The sequence below is a fragment of the Haemaphysalis longicornis genome, unplaced genomic scaffold, assembly GCF_048455015.1.
Source record: "Haemaphysalis longicornis isolate Haplotype H1 unplaced genomic scaffold, Haemaphysalis longicornis Haplotype H1 scaffold_10, whole genome shotgun sequence".
NCBI classification, from domain to species: domain Eukaryota; kingdom Metazoa; phylum Arthropoda; class Arachnida; order Ixodida; family Ixodidae; genus Haemaphysalis; species Haemaphysalis longicornis.
Genome location: NW_027526204.1, coordinates 15,064,624 through 15,077,684, shown reverse-complemented (window position 1 = coordinate 15,077,684; position 13,061 = coordinate 15,064,624). Strand labels below are relative to the sequence as shown.

At 48.0% G+C, this 13,061-nt stretch overlaps 1 long non-coding RNA gene across 2 annotated transcripts; it reads left to right on the top strand.

Annotated features, from left to right (window-relative positions):
- Nucleotides 1–342: 342 nt before the first annotated feature.
- LOC144158229 (uncharacterized) lies at nt 343–6,898 on the top strand. 2 transcript variants are annotated; one of them, XR_013319989.1, is made up of 4 exons: nt 367–819; nt 1,930–2,369; nt 3,608–3,693; nt 6,476–6,898. It is a non-coding gene; the product is annotated as an uncharacterized LOC144158229 (long non-coding RNA). The 2 variants fall into 2 exon arrangements; XR_013319988.1 differs by lacking the exon at nt 1,930–2,369 and having other exon boundaries at nt 343–819.
- Nucleotides 6,899–13,061: the final 6,163 nt, after the last annotated feature.

Here is a 13,061-nt window from a genome sequence, read left to right as displayed (position 1 = left end):
GCGGCAGCTGGGCGCTGGCGCATTCACAAACGGGTACCCGTAGCAGGAGCTGTAGGCATAATCGTTGCCAAGAAAGGCACTGCTGGCGAAAACAAAGTACCACACACGTGAAGGGAAGCGATAATATATCCCGGAATCGCAATAGAAGTCGCGATTAGGGCTTTTATTGAAAGCGATCATCGATTTTCCGCCTCAATGGTGGGCCTACCACACTCAGGCAGCTCAGCCGTTCAGCTCCGGCGGCGGCGCGGTCGAAACATTGCCCCGACGGGCTTCCGCGGTGTTTTGACGTCTGCACAAAGCGGTGAGGTCATGCCGGGTTGCGTGAATGACAAAGCTGGCCGCCTAGACGCACACCACGTGACCCTCTAACGTCACGTCCGGGAAGTTTTTGATTGTTTATTTGTTGTCATGGCTACAGTCAGCCTTGGTTAATGCAAATGGCGGCGCCCACTAACTCGGCGCGCTCATGATCGTTGCTACGCGGCTAGATTTAGAAGAATACAGCGTGAAAAAGAAGCACTTTGCGCCGCACCACTGCTCTCTCAAGTGTCCTTACATCTTCGTCGTGTTGTTATGGTGGTACTTTGTGCTTTTGGTGCTAAATACCCCACGCAAATCGCTACACCGAAGCGTCCACCATCCCCCTCTAAAGGCTTCGGAGTCTTCCTTGCCGTGTTTTCGGTGTTAAGACCCACGCTACGCAAGTAGCTTTTGTTGCAGCTCCAAGGCGTGCACGCCAGCCGAGACAGCACTCAATACGCTACGCAGTCTACCGTGTTCATCTGTGCGAATGCCGAAGCCCAGACATACGAACAGGTTGGTATCAAACGACTTGGATGCCATATGATATATTGGGCGAGCGAAAGAGAAAACTATACTTCTCGATAACGTTTGGTGCTTTTTGGCCTTAGCTGCTGCGCGTTAGGCATATTGAGCGGGATGAAATTGCAGTGGAGGGACTAGGTGACGTACAAACGCGCGTACGAACAAATCTTTCACTGTCAGAAGTCACATTGATGTGACCGAACGATGTGAGTGAGGCTTTAGTAATGTGCACACAGGCAGAATTCAGAAAAGCGCCTTGAAGTTTCTTGCCAGGCTGATGCGACGTAGCAGTGTGTCATGTGGTTCCTGAACTTCTCTGCCGCAGCACGGAAAGTTGGGCTAGTTGGAATTCATCTTGGTGGGGAAAGCGCTCGAGCGTTGACTGCTGCTTTCTTCGTCCCTGCTATTTCAGCGGTTTTTCCACCACAACAAGCTTCTCTGTCTTTTGTTTTTCTTTGTCGAAGCAGTATTTTGCACTTTTTCTTTCAATGTATGTGCCACCCTTGCCCTGTTTTTCTCCAAACATAGAGTTTGGGAAAAGGAACGATTTTGTTTGTTGTGAATAAACCAGGCCAGTGGTTGGAAAAGAAGCTTTTATGTGCGCTTTGCAGACTTTGCAGAACATGTCACTAGTTGGAAAAATTGCACGTTAAATACATGTGAATACTTTCTCAATCCTGAATGGTCAGAAAAGCTCAACCTCAAAATTCAAACATGTTCAATTCTTCTTACTAGAGTGCTACGTTGAGCTAGTTAGTATGAACTGAACACACCGAAAACAGCGCACATGAGGTACGGGCAGTGCTCCGTGTTTGTCTTTTCCTTCCACTCCGTCCTTGAGCTGTTTTCAGTGTGTTCACGTTCACAGTACTGAAAGGGCACAGACATGAATGCAGTATGCCACCACTTGCACAGTGCAGTCACGCAACATGAGCATTCATAAGTGCTAACGGGGGTGTGCAAAAAGTTACTCACAGATTTCAAGACTGAGTTCTCTGCCATAAGCAACTGTCGAAATCTAGCAGTGTTACATACGCAGTGTAGCAGGATATTGGTGATGCAGCATTTTTCCGGCTACTTTCATCATTGAATGTCTCGCAGGTTCTACACAAAAGATCTTGCAGCCTGGGGAGAACAAGCACAACCAGGACAGGGCATGGTTGGAATGGCGGATCTCTGTGCCACACGTTTGATCGATGAGCCACGGGATTCCAAGACCCTTGCCATTGGCCGCCTGGGCCTGGCCTCCTGAATGGGTCAAGTGACTTCAGGGCCCTGCTGTTTCATCCCACTCTGGCTTCCTGTTGCGGTGGGACCTGAGTTCGTGGTGCCTTGCTTGTTTTTGCTCAGGCTCAAACTGCTTCGCTGCTAACACTTGTCCTTGACATTCTGGCTCGTCCTTTCTGGCGCTCGAGGTGTTCCTGATGGCTCGTGTCAGCTAGTGGCTGATCCTGCCATGCAAGACGCTGCCAAGCCTGGGAACCTTCACCTGCGGTGAATGGTGTGACTGATTGCACCACACACATGAGCTGTGGTACACCGTGAGTGGTTCATGTGTCCAGCACTAGCCAGCACCATAAACCACAGTAGTGGGCCCTGTTTTGCGAATGTTCTCCCATTCACCATTATTTTCTTTGTCGTGTCATTGGCGGCGTTCTTTTATTTTTTGTGCTGTCAAATGCACCTCATAGAAAAAAAAAGATACACTTCAAATGCATTTGTGTGCACGTCCAGCATACGGCTTTGATCTTTCCCTTCGGCCGTAGCATTACAATGAGTTTAACACCTGCATTTCTTTACAATTGCACTTATATACTAAACACATAGTGTTTTTTTTTTTAAATTCATTGTATGTGCATCCCATACGCAGACGCTTAACACTAAGTATTGCCGATACCTCCATGATGGCTATACATGTACCACAGGATATCCCTTACGGGTAAGCTCCCTGCCGAGCTCAAAATGTCCCCAGTGCATTTCCTTTCCTTTTCCTCTCCCGCCAACCACAGCCACCCATGCAACCGCGCAGTTGGTTCTGATAGCACCACAACAGGGTTCTACAGCTACGTGGGGACACTCTTTCTTCTTGGGCCTAAGTTGGTCTCTTGTACATACAAGCCGCAGAAAACCTGGAGGCAGTGCTTAGATGACAGGGTGAACAGGATCGCTGCCAGCTGTGTGTCTGACGTCGGGAAATGTGACAGTTGAAAGCCAGTGCAATATTTTGTCGCTACTTTGGGAAGCCTTGCCTGTGGGCTGCAGTTTTGATGAAACATTTGGTTGTTGAGCTTTAAGCGATACCAGTCCGAAACCTGAGTAGTTAGGATGGCGCCTTCTCACGTTGTGCACAGAAAAGAAACAGCTGGGGTACTCAACCTTTGCAAGGCTAACATACCCGTCTTGAAAAACAAATTTTTGTTTAATTAAAATCAACTGTGCAGGGAAGCAGTGGCGACTAAAGTATAGTGTCTAGTATAGTAAAGCAATAAGCACATCGACTATACAGCCAATGCAGATGCCATTATTAAATGTTGGCAATGTTTTGTCACCTTAAAAAAACAAATCCATGATTAAAGAAATGCATAGAAGTGGCTATCACTTGTTAAGGGAGCTTTAGAGTTTGGCACAGCCTTTGAGTAACTTTAAATTTGATTACCTTTTTGCTTAGAAAAGCAGTAAATTATTCTACCACACTAAGTTTGGGTGTGCAACAGCTTCTTTACATGGACGCTGATGCAAAAGTCTTTTTGTGCCTCAAATCTGTCTTGGCGTATTACAGGGGGAATCAGCACCTCAACACTCAAGGGTTCCAGCTGTGGTGCGAGAACGGTCCCATGTTGAAAACCAAATGCTGCTTTGAGAAAAGTAAGTTTTTGTGTTTTTAATAGATCTAAACATGTTAACGTAAAGTATCCCGAGAAGTTAGGAAAGTTTATCTATAGTTAAAGCTTCCAGATGTCCCTCTTTCACTTTCACTCGACAGTCTTACTTTTACAGTAGGTGTCCGGTGTGTTTTCTTGCATGTTCTTTCGCTGCAGTTTCATTGCAGCTAATTGTATAATGCAAAATGCCTTGGATACAAGTTGTGGTAATGGAACAGTGCGACGAAACGCCATTGGTGAAAGCAAAACAATACCGCAGGGTTTTGTGCCCTAACCACGGTCTAAGAAAGCCCTGACATATGCTGGCTTACTGCTTGTTGCATCTATAATTTGCAGTCCTGTGATCTGTAATTGAAAACTAAGCCAGCTTGTCATTCTCACTCCCTGATTACTTAGGGTGTGGCTCACCAAAATCCCAATACACAGTACAAAGGAACAAGCACTGAGAGAGAACAGAGAAAAAGCAATGGTTATTACAGTAAAGCCAGCTTATATCGAACATGGATATATTGAATTATTGCCTACATCAAACCCTTGTATAATTCCGGTAAAAATTACATGCATTTAAATCTTTTTATATCATGCGTGATTTTGCTCACAATGGATATATCGAACTCTTCCGCGTGGGATTTCTCGCTCTCCTTAGGCATGTGGCAGGCTGTCTCTCAATATATCGGTGCGCAGCGGTGGCGCAAGTGTCGCTTGCGAGTCCCGCACGAGCTCGGGCGCATCCAAAGCGGCCGTGGCCAGGCCGTGGCAGAGTGGACCAGGTCCACGCATGCATGCCGTTGGAGCCGAAAGCGATACATTGGGCGCTGCGGGCTGCGGTGTCACCGAACTTCAAGACCGCGCAACTCGCTGCGCGCACTTCTTGCTCAGTTCGCTGGGTTCGCCATTGTTTGCTTGTATCCATGCTTGTCTCCGCTCTGTCGAAGACACTGAGGACTCCGTACCGCTTCTGAGCGCGAGCGAAGCCATCGCTGCCGTGGCCCTGCTACGGCGATGCTGCAGTGCCATTGAGGGCAGCAGTCTTGTGCTTGTCGACTGTTTAGATACTGTGGAGCAAGCAGTCACCAGCAGCGCGTTGCGCTCCAAGAAGCAGGCTGCACTCACGCAGTTCTTCCACCCCAATAAATGATTATCGATATTGATAATCTGTTCGACAAATTTCGCATTCCTATTTCCTGCTTGTGCAGATTCTGAAGGGTCTTTAGAGCTTGCACAGCTCAGTTGTCCCCATATTGCTGAACTGTTATTCCAAGCGCTTGGTTAGTCTCTGCAGTTCATCTAACCAGGTCAAATGTTGTCTGGCATTGTTCAGCTTTCAATCCACTTTCCAAGTGTTTCTGACAGTCTGAAGGCTTGCCCGAAGCTATGTTTTCTTAGTGCTATCCACTGGCTGCACGTTCAGTGTTGCGTTGTTCTATACAAAGGCATTTCTCTTTTTCTCTTATGCTACTAACACTGGTTCCCCTGATATTCTGGCTTACGTGAAATGATGAAGTGAGAGAGCACTAAACAGAGTTTTGCTCTCCTTGGCACGAGGCGGCAACGTGTAGGCTGGGTAGGGCGGAAACTGAGTTGGCACAGCAGCTGGAAGCAGAAACTTGCATATGCTTTCTACCTTGTAATTGTCTGCGGTGAAGTAAAACAAAGACGTTGCAGAACGGTCCTGGAGCTAGGAACAAATTAAACCGCCAGCGAAGCAACGAAGCACCCCAAACGGGACATTCAAATGAATTCCCCTAATTCATTTGAATGTCCCATTTGGGGTGCTTCGTTGCCTCTGCCTGCGTGAATTTTAGTGCGAAATGTAACGTTTTAAATAATAGTATTACTCGGCTTAAAATGCTTTCTCCTAATCTCAACCTCTTGTCTTTTTTACGTTTCCATGTCCCCAATCACCCCACTTCCTTGTCAAGAAAATGTTTTGCAGCCGGTCATATTGATAGTTTTCTTTTGATAGCAGTTCATGATAGCACAGTTCCACATTTTGTGAGGCCTCCCACTTGAAAAGTGGCGTGCAACAATTTTTAGGCATCCACAGACTGGTAAACGTAACACCGTTTCCGAAAAAAAAAAAAGAGAGGAGGAGGAGGAATAAACTTTATTTGTGCGAGCCTTAGGTGCTGCTGTCTGGGCACCCGCCTGGTGGGGGGTTTCCTCTAGTCCGGGATACCCTGGCCTGCACTGGCCACCCGGGCCCTCTCTACCAGGCTACGCTGGGAGGAGAGGTCGGAGCTGGTTAGTTGTGCCACCCAATTAGCTCTCATGCTGAACAGACGATGGCAGGGTAAGAGAGTCAAGAGTAGAAAGGTTGTCCCCTTCACACGCGGCGGTGCAAGCATGTGCAAAGCACTTTCTTCGCAGATCAGTGAGTCAACTTCTGCTTTCACAATGTTATTTTGTTTGCAAGACCAATCAACCTGTCACTCCAAAAGGGTGAGGAGGGGGGGGGGGGTAGAGTGGCCGTGCTTCTGCATATGAGGAAACAATTGGGCCCATCGACTAGCATGCAAAGTACTTCTATGCAGGTACTCAAAACCACCCTAGCGATTCTCCAATCTGCTAACTTCAAACAGGCACGCAATCAGTGGCTCGATCCTACAGTAATCGTAGCTTCCGACAAGGACTATCTCCGCAGCGCCTCCGATTTTCATAGTATTCCTCTACTTCCCTGCAAGACTGCTTGCCCGGTGGCTGCAAGTGACATTCTGGTGGCTACAAACTGAACCCTACTCACCTCCCTCCTCTTCTGTTTTCAGTGTTTTTGCAGCAAAGAAAGCCGCCGTTCCCTGGCACCCAGCGGCACCCAGGTCGGCCTTGAGCACTGGCTGTGGATCTACCTGCTGCATTCAGCTGCCAGAGCTCTGGCGGTGGCTTCGCGTCGGGAGGGGGGGGGGGCAACTTTCCTCCTGAACTGGGTGGCACCAGATTTGCATGCTACCACAGCTGTTGCCAATGGGTTTTGGCAATTGTTGCACAAGTTTATTGGGGGTCCACAAGCTCCTGCCAGCAATTCAAGGCTCGGACGGCACGGACACAGAGCCAAAAGTAGAGTGTGTCACGGTCAAAGACAGTGATGAAATATGAGAACTTGTTTCTAGTTTCTTTTTCCAGGATTTTGTTGTTATCTTCATAGCAGCCTAATGACAGAAAAATGTGAAATAAATGCATTCAACTACAACTGTGCACGCATTTCTTCCCCTCCCTGTCCAAATTTAGCATCCGGGGAACTCATTCACATAATTTGTGAGCCTTCACTGCGGCACACCCGTACTAGGCAACCTAGGGGTGTAAAACCCAAATTTAAACCTCTAAAATCTTGAAACTTTTACCCACATCACAATGGTGCCTGTGGAGAAAGGGACGAGCCGCGCAGACCCCTCCCGATGGTGCCTTTAAGCCAACATACTTCTGATGATGATAGTGGGGCACGAGAGAAGGATATCCACTCATTTCACACCATCCTCCCCCGCGCGACAATGAGTATGGTTCGTGTCCGAGAAATTGTTCAGTCCATGGAGAGCTAAGTTCATGTCCGAGTGGGCCAAAAAAGTTCGACACATGTCGGCTTCCACCTCCATCGATGGAAACAATGCCGTGGCTTTCTTGGACCTGTGAGCCAAGCTACTGCAGCCCCTTGATGCAGTCTTTTGCTTGTCCGGATTGCAGGTATTTCTTTCTGTTTGCACAAGTTATTTTTCCTTGTAGCAGCCGGGTGCACGTGAGTCGTACTCTCGTTGCGGCTCTTTTCATAGCGCACGGTTCGGTTTCTAGTATTAGCTGCTGTTGCAGTTCTGCGCTTTGAGTTGTGTTTCACTGTGCGTTGTCTTGCAAGAAGGAGAAGATTGTTCCTTCGTACCCTCAACAGTAGCTCGCACTGGTGATTATTATCCAGCAGTGGCAAATTGAGAGCACCGCCGTTGAGGTCCTTTGTCCTTGAACGATTAATTCTAGCAGTGTCGCCTTTCTTTGTCACGTGCTGCTTTCTCAGTGCCTTACGTTTGAGCAATGGAGGGCCAAGTACGCGAGGTTGTAACGAAGATATCATTTTCTTTTCGCCAGGAAAACCACTGTCAATAACGTGGGATTCATACTTTTGCACTCTGTATCATTGGTTTCTTGGAGCACCGTTTCTCCTTCACAAGGCTTCTCCTGGGGCATCTTCGGTGTCCGGTAATCGATGTCAAAGTCGCTGGTGGTTTCCATAGTATGCGCAAGTCCGGTCCTGGCAGAAATCATTGCCTTTCGCTTCATGAACGTAGCGGTGGTTGTCTCTCCCTCACTTCCAGTTTCTTCGGGAGAATTCACAAGACCGTTGGCTTCCATTGGGTAATATATTGGAAATTCCTGTTCAGTTCTTGTCGTCCGTCGTCATTTTCCGCTCCACGAGTTTGATTTGCATATGACGTTTTGCTACTTTCCAAATATCTGGTCTGATTATACCGGCGTTCCCTGCGTTCAGCGCGAACTCGTTCTTCGAGAGAAGCAATTACGTTTTCACGAGCTTTCTTTGTTTCAACTATTTTAAGTTCAATCTTAGATTTTGCCATAAAAACTAGGTAGTCAAAGTTGAATGCGTCTTCATACTCGGCCTCCAGATTATCAATGTCTACACAATATTCTACTTCTCGGTTAATTTGGCGCAGTTCATCGTGATGTACTGTTAACTTAGTAGCAAGCTTACTCAACTCACTAATTGATGGTCTTGTCACTGGGAGGAGGTCTTCAACTTGGCCGATGATTGTCGTGATTTCTAGTCGGACGATGCGCCGCCTTTCGAGATGGGCCTCCATGGTCCGGTCCAGCGTCGCGTCTATTGTTAGAGCTGGCGACCGGGCTCAGAAGGCAGAAGTCGGCGTCGTTTCCTCGTCGGTCTTGTCTGCTCTCACGGACATCTCGTTGCTGTGTCGGGCAGATATCTTGTGGCTGGGTTCGTTCAACCTTCTTCTTCTAAGGCTGCCCCGCTGTTCTCCGAGTTGGAGGCTTCCTGTACGGCTTCATTCCCAATCTCCAGAGGTAAGAAGGCGGTCGAACAGAAGCGAAATACGCTCGCTGTAGCTCACCTCTGGAGGTCCCTTCTCCCGGGTTTCGGCATCAGCGTGTGGAGGATCCAAGAGAGAAGCACGACCCAGCACCCGTTCTCGTAAGGCGATGGAACATACTGTGAGCGAGGCAGTGGGTGCAGCTTCGTCTTCTTCTTTACCCCAGCTATCGCCCTCTGCCTGCGCCCATCTCATTTATTTACAACAGTGCCATCATTGCAACCAAGCAAGTCATTCTACCCTGATCGGTTTTGACACCAGCTGTGTTCCTGTGAATGCTCAGGCTGAGTGAATGGCTACGCTTGGTTGCTCCTTTCCTGATTGTAACTCTGGTTGATCCTCCAAAGGCCTGGTCGACACATCACCAAGCTTGTTGCCTGGACACCGTGATTTTATTTTGCACTTGTTTTGTCAGCTGTCCTAATAGTTTCAACCTTATCCGGAAACAGTGCTGAAGACACTTGCCTTGACACCATCCAGCAAGGCAGCATAGGCAGCCCATGCGACGGTTTGTCCTCCAAGCACAAGGATGCCAAAGGCCTAATACTGATAGTCAAGATACTGCACAAGTTTTTGACCACTGTAAGTTAAATAGGGACGCCGTATTTAGTGTACAAGTGAGACAACATTCGTCAGTCTTTGAGATCAACGAGTTCATCAACAGCATGCTGTACATGATTAGGGGCTCACTGCCTATCGATGAAGTGCGGTAGTGGATTCAAGAGGAATAGTGCAAAAAGATTTTTAGCATGAATTGAGATTTTCACTCGCGCTTTTACTGAGCTTCACGCTACTTGCAATAATAGAAAAAGATGCGAAAATGATCATGAGCATGACGAAGGCATATAGGAAATTGGTGCAAGACGTAAAGCCACCAAATGTACTGACCTTTCAGCACGCCACATGCAAAACGTCCGAATTATTTACCCGCGCTCCTAACTGTGTAGCCGAAATGTAGGCACTGGTTACAAATGAAGTCATTTGAACAAGTTACAAGTGGTACCTCGTGCGCTTCGTCCGGACTGGCGATCCCGAGACGTGTTTGTGTCGGCCAAACCACTAGACGCACCACTCCGTAGCAGCCGCTTCCGACAAGCTTACGCAGCAGATTACGCATGCCTGAACTTGACTCCTCGGTGTCATTTTGCAGGCTGACGAGCCAAGAAAAATCGCCTATTTGTTCCAGCGACAGCACGGACGCGGCAGGAGTCTGAACAGCTCGATCACGACGTTTCAAGAGAACCGACGGGCGTTACCAAAAAGCGCGCTGTTTCGCGCGTTGGTCTGATACGCCTTCTTCATTTTAATTAAGCATTAATGTCAGAGCTTTAAGATAGTGTCATGCGTTTGCAGATACACATCTGTCGATGCTGACCAAGCGCGCCTGACGATCACTCGTAGCCACGACCGGCTCGTGCTCGTAGCGTAGACGCAGGGCGCCGCCATTTGCTTATACAGCTACCATAACAACGTAGGTGACAACTTTACAAAGACCTTGATAGGCTCTAACAAAATTTTAAGCCAAATAAATTTCAATATGAGCTTGATTTAAACACACGTTGTTTATTTAAGCACTAGTATAATAAACACACCGGACATGACGTTGAGAAGGTCACGTGGTGTGCGTCTAGGCGGCCAGGATTGTCATTCACGCTGCCGGGTTTCTGTCATATGCGCCTTTCGGGCTGAAAGCGCGGGCAATTGAAACGAACAATTTTTCAGGCCGTTCAGTGTTATTAATTATCGCGCGCTGAAGTATTTAAAGTGCTGTGCCAGGTGCGCCAGACTATCGATAAAAGCAATAAAAATTGATCATAAAATTTTTATGTCAGCACTCCAAAAACAGCTGTACTGTGACAAAGTTTACAGAACGCACACTAGTGTGACCAGTCACTGTGGGTACGCAGCCTCAGCTTGTACACGAGGCGGCGGTTACAACGCAGTGCGGAAATGGTCCAGTATCTACCTCACCCAACGAAGTGTGTGACTTGCTTCAGCAGCAATGCGAGCTAATAACTTCACCTTGTTCCAGTCCTGGCTATTCCCGCCCATACAAATTTTCACCACAATACCCGGAATTACGCGCAAACGGAAATTGCTGGCTTCTGCCCAACCCTTCTTCAACCGAAGCTTCCTTTGGCTATTTCACCAGTTTTTTTGCGGGTGCGGCTGCTTGTGCTGCTTTCCGGTCCGGCCCATTAGGCTTCATCTTACACCATCTCGATAACGCTAGCGGGCCTTTTCAGGAGCGCGCCCGCACTGGCGGGACGGAGACTTCCTCAGGAGGGGCAGGTCGAAGCAACACGAGATGCGGCTGACGTACTCAGACCATGACTGAGGTGTTAGACACGAAAGCGAGTTGTGGGAGAGAGGGCGGGGCTGAACTCAGGGAAACCCCGGTTCATGCGGTATCGCGTTCGCTGCGCTTGGACGTGGTGGTGTCTTTGCCAGGGAGATTCACTCCGGTTCCTGTGGTTCCGTTAATACCTGTGGTGCGTGAAGTTTGTGTCATCCTATAAAAGTGTCGAGCAGAAACAAAGATGTCAGGACACAAACAAAAAGTACTCCGGAACAAAATGCTGCCATGGGTTTCTATAATGAATGGCTGGCGCTCTTGACAAGTTTGGATTATATTTTACGGGGAGATCATCACCAGCATACCATCATTTCGCATCGGCCGATGTACAAACGCGTTAAGGATGAAAGCTTCCGTGAAAATGCCCTCTTAACATGAAAACTTCGGCCACTTTCACAATGGAGATGCGAAGACTGAGGAAACAGCCGATCTGATGGCCTTCAGTTGCAACAACTTTGATTTCCTATAGCTGTAACGTTGATTTTTATTCAGGTTTAGGTTGCTTCTTTATACCTCTAACTTCGTAGTTAGATCGGCCACCGATGCCACCGATTGTACGCAGTCTCCCTCAACAAGAAAAGGGTTCAAAGTTGGGCGAGTTGGTAATGCCGCATCTCACAAAACCGCGCATGCATTCCTGATTGTGTCCCTGTGTTTCATCGCACAGCCATCTTATTCCGTCAAGAACCAGCAAACGCGAGGAATTGTCGAAGCCAGCCACAACATAAACGCTGGTTCTGATTGCATGTCTATGCACTGCTTAGTCGAGAAATCCGCATACTTAGATGAGCATTGAGCTCGATTTTGGTGCCTCGTCTGGGCATGCGTGGGGGGGGGGGGGGGGTGAGAGGGGAGTCTTAATTTATGTGTGATGCGGCTATATTTGTTGTTTGTTGCTATTCGTGCGCCTCAAAGTTTGTTTTGTGGTTTTATTGTTATGGTTGTTTTTGTACGTGCCGCTGAGTGCGCCGAGAACTATGATGCATGCGGGGCGTGTCTATTGGACGCGTCGGCACTTAAGGCTTTGATGTGTGTAATAATAAACTAGTTGCGAGTCTGCGCTTGTGCTGTCTTCATGTGTTCTTGTTCCCGTAATTTGCTCGCTGTTTGTTTTTGAAATGCTCTCTCAACAAGGACAGCACCTACACGTAAGTATTTACGTCATCACTAGGCGCACCCCCCCCCCCCCCGACGTACGCCTCCGCATCCGAACATCTGCGCCACGGGAAAGAGAGAAAGTGTTTATTTCACGGGTAACAGCCCTCACCGGCTTCGTCCGCTCCGTGCCTTTCCGACACTTCCCCACGCGTATATTTACCTAGCACTTTCCTCTTCTCCAGTTTGCTGCACCTAGTTCAAGCGACGCTTGGCCCGGCTCCCTCCTTCCCGAGCATCCGTGCTGAGACGCACACTCCGCACACCTGCTCGTCTACTCCACGCCGCTTCTTTTACACTTCTTGACTTGGCATTTTACCTCTCTCCCCATGGTTGCCGCGATTTTCCCCCGACGCCCAGCATGGCTGAAACTCAAGCCTAAAGGACTCAGGAGTAAAAAGTTTCCAAATCGCACATTTGACAAGGCGCTGCCCGTAAAGGTAGAGACAAGCCCGCCTCAAACATTTATACTACAAGCACTTCATCTGCAACCACAGGAGAATCCCGGAGCCACCTCTTGACACACTTACGTGGAATATGCTTAAAAAATCCCAATGATGTGTCTGCTCCTTACAACTAAATTTTTATTTGTATGATACTGTTGGTATCATACTTTGTATCATACTTCGTATCATACTGTTAATCAGTATGATAGGTTTTTATGATACTGTTTATTTTGGATTATACGTGGACTATGTGCGCTAATAAAACCGAATTACTGTTAACGCGACTTGATGTTTTGAGGCTTCACCTATGTTTAATTTTTTGTGTGTTTCCGTGCGTGCGTGCGTG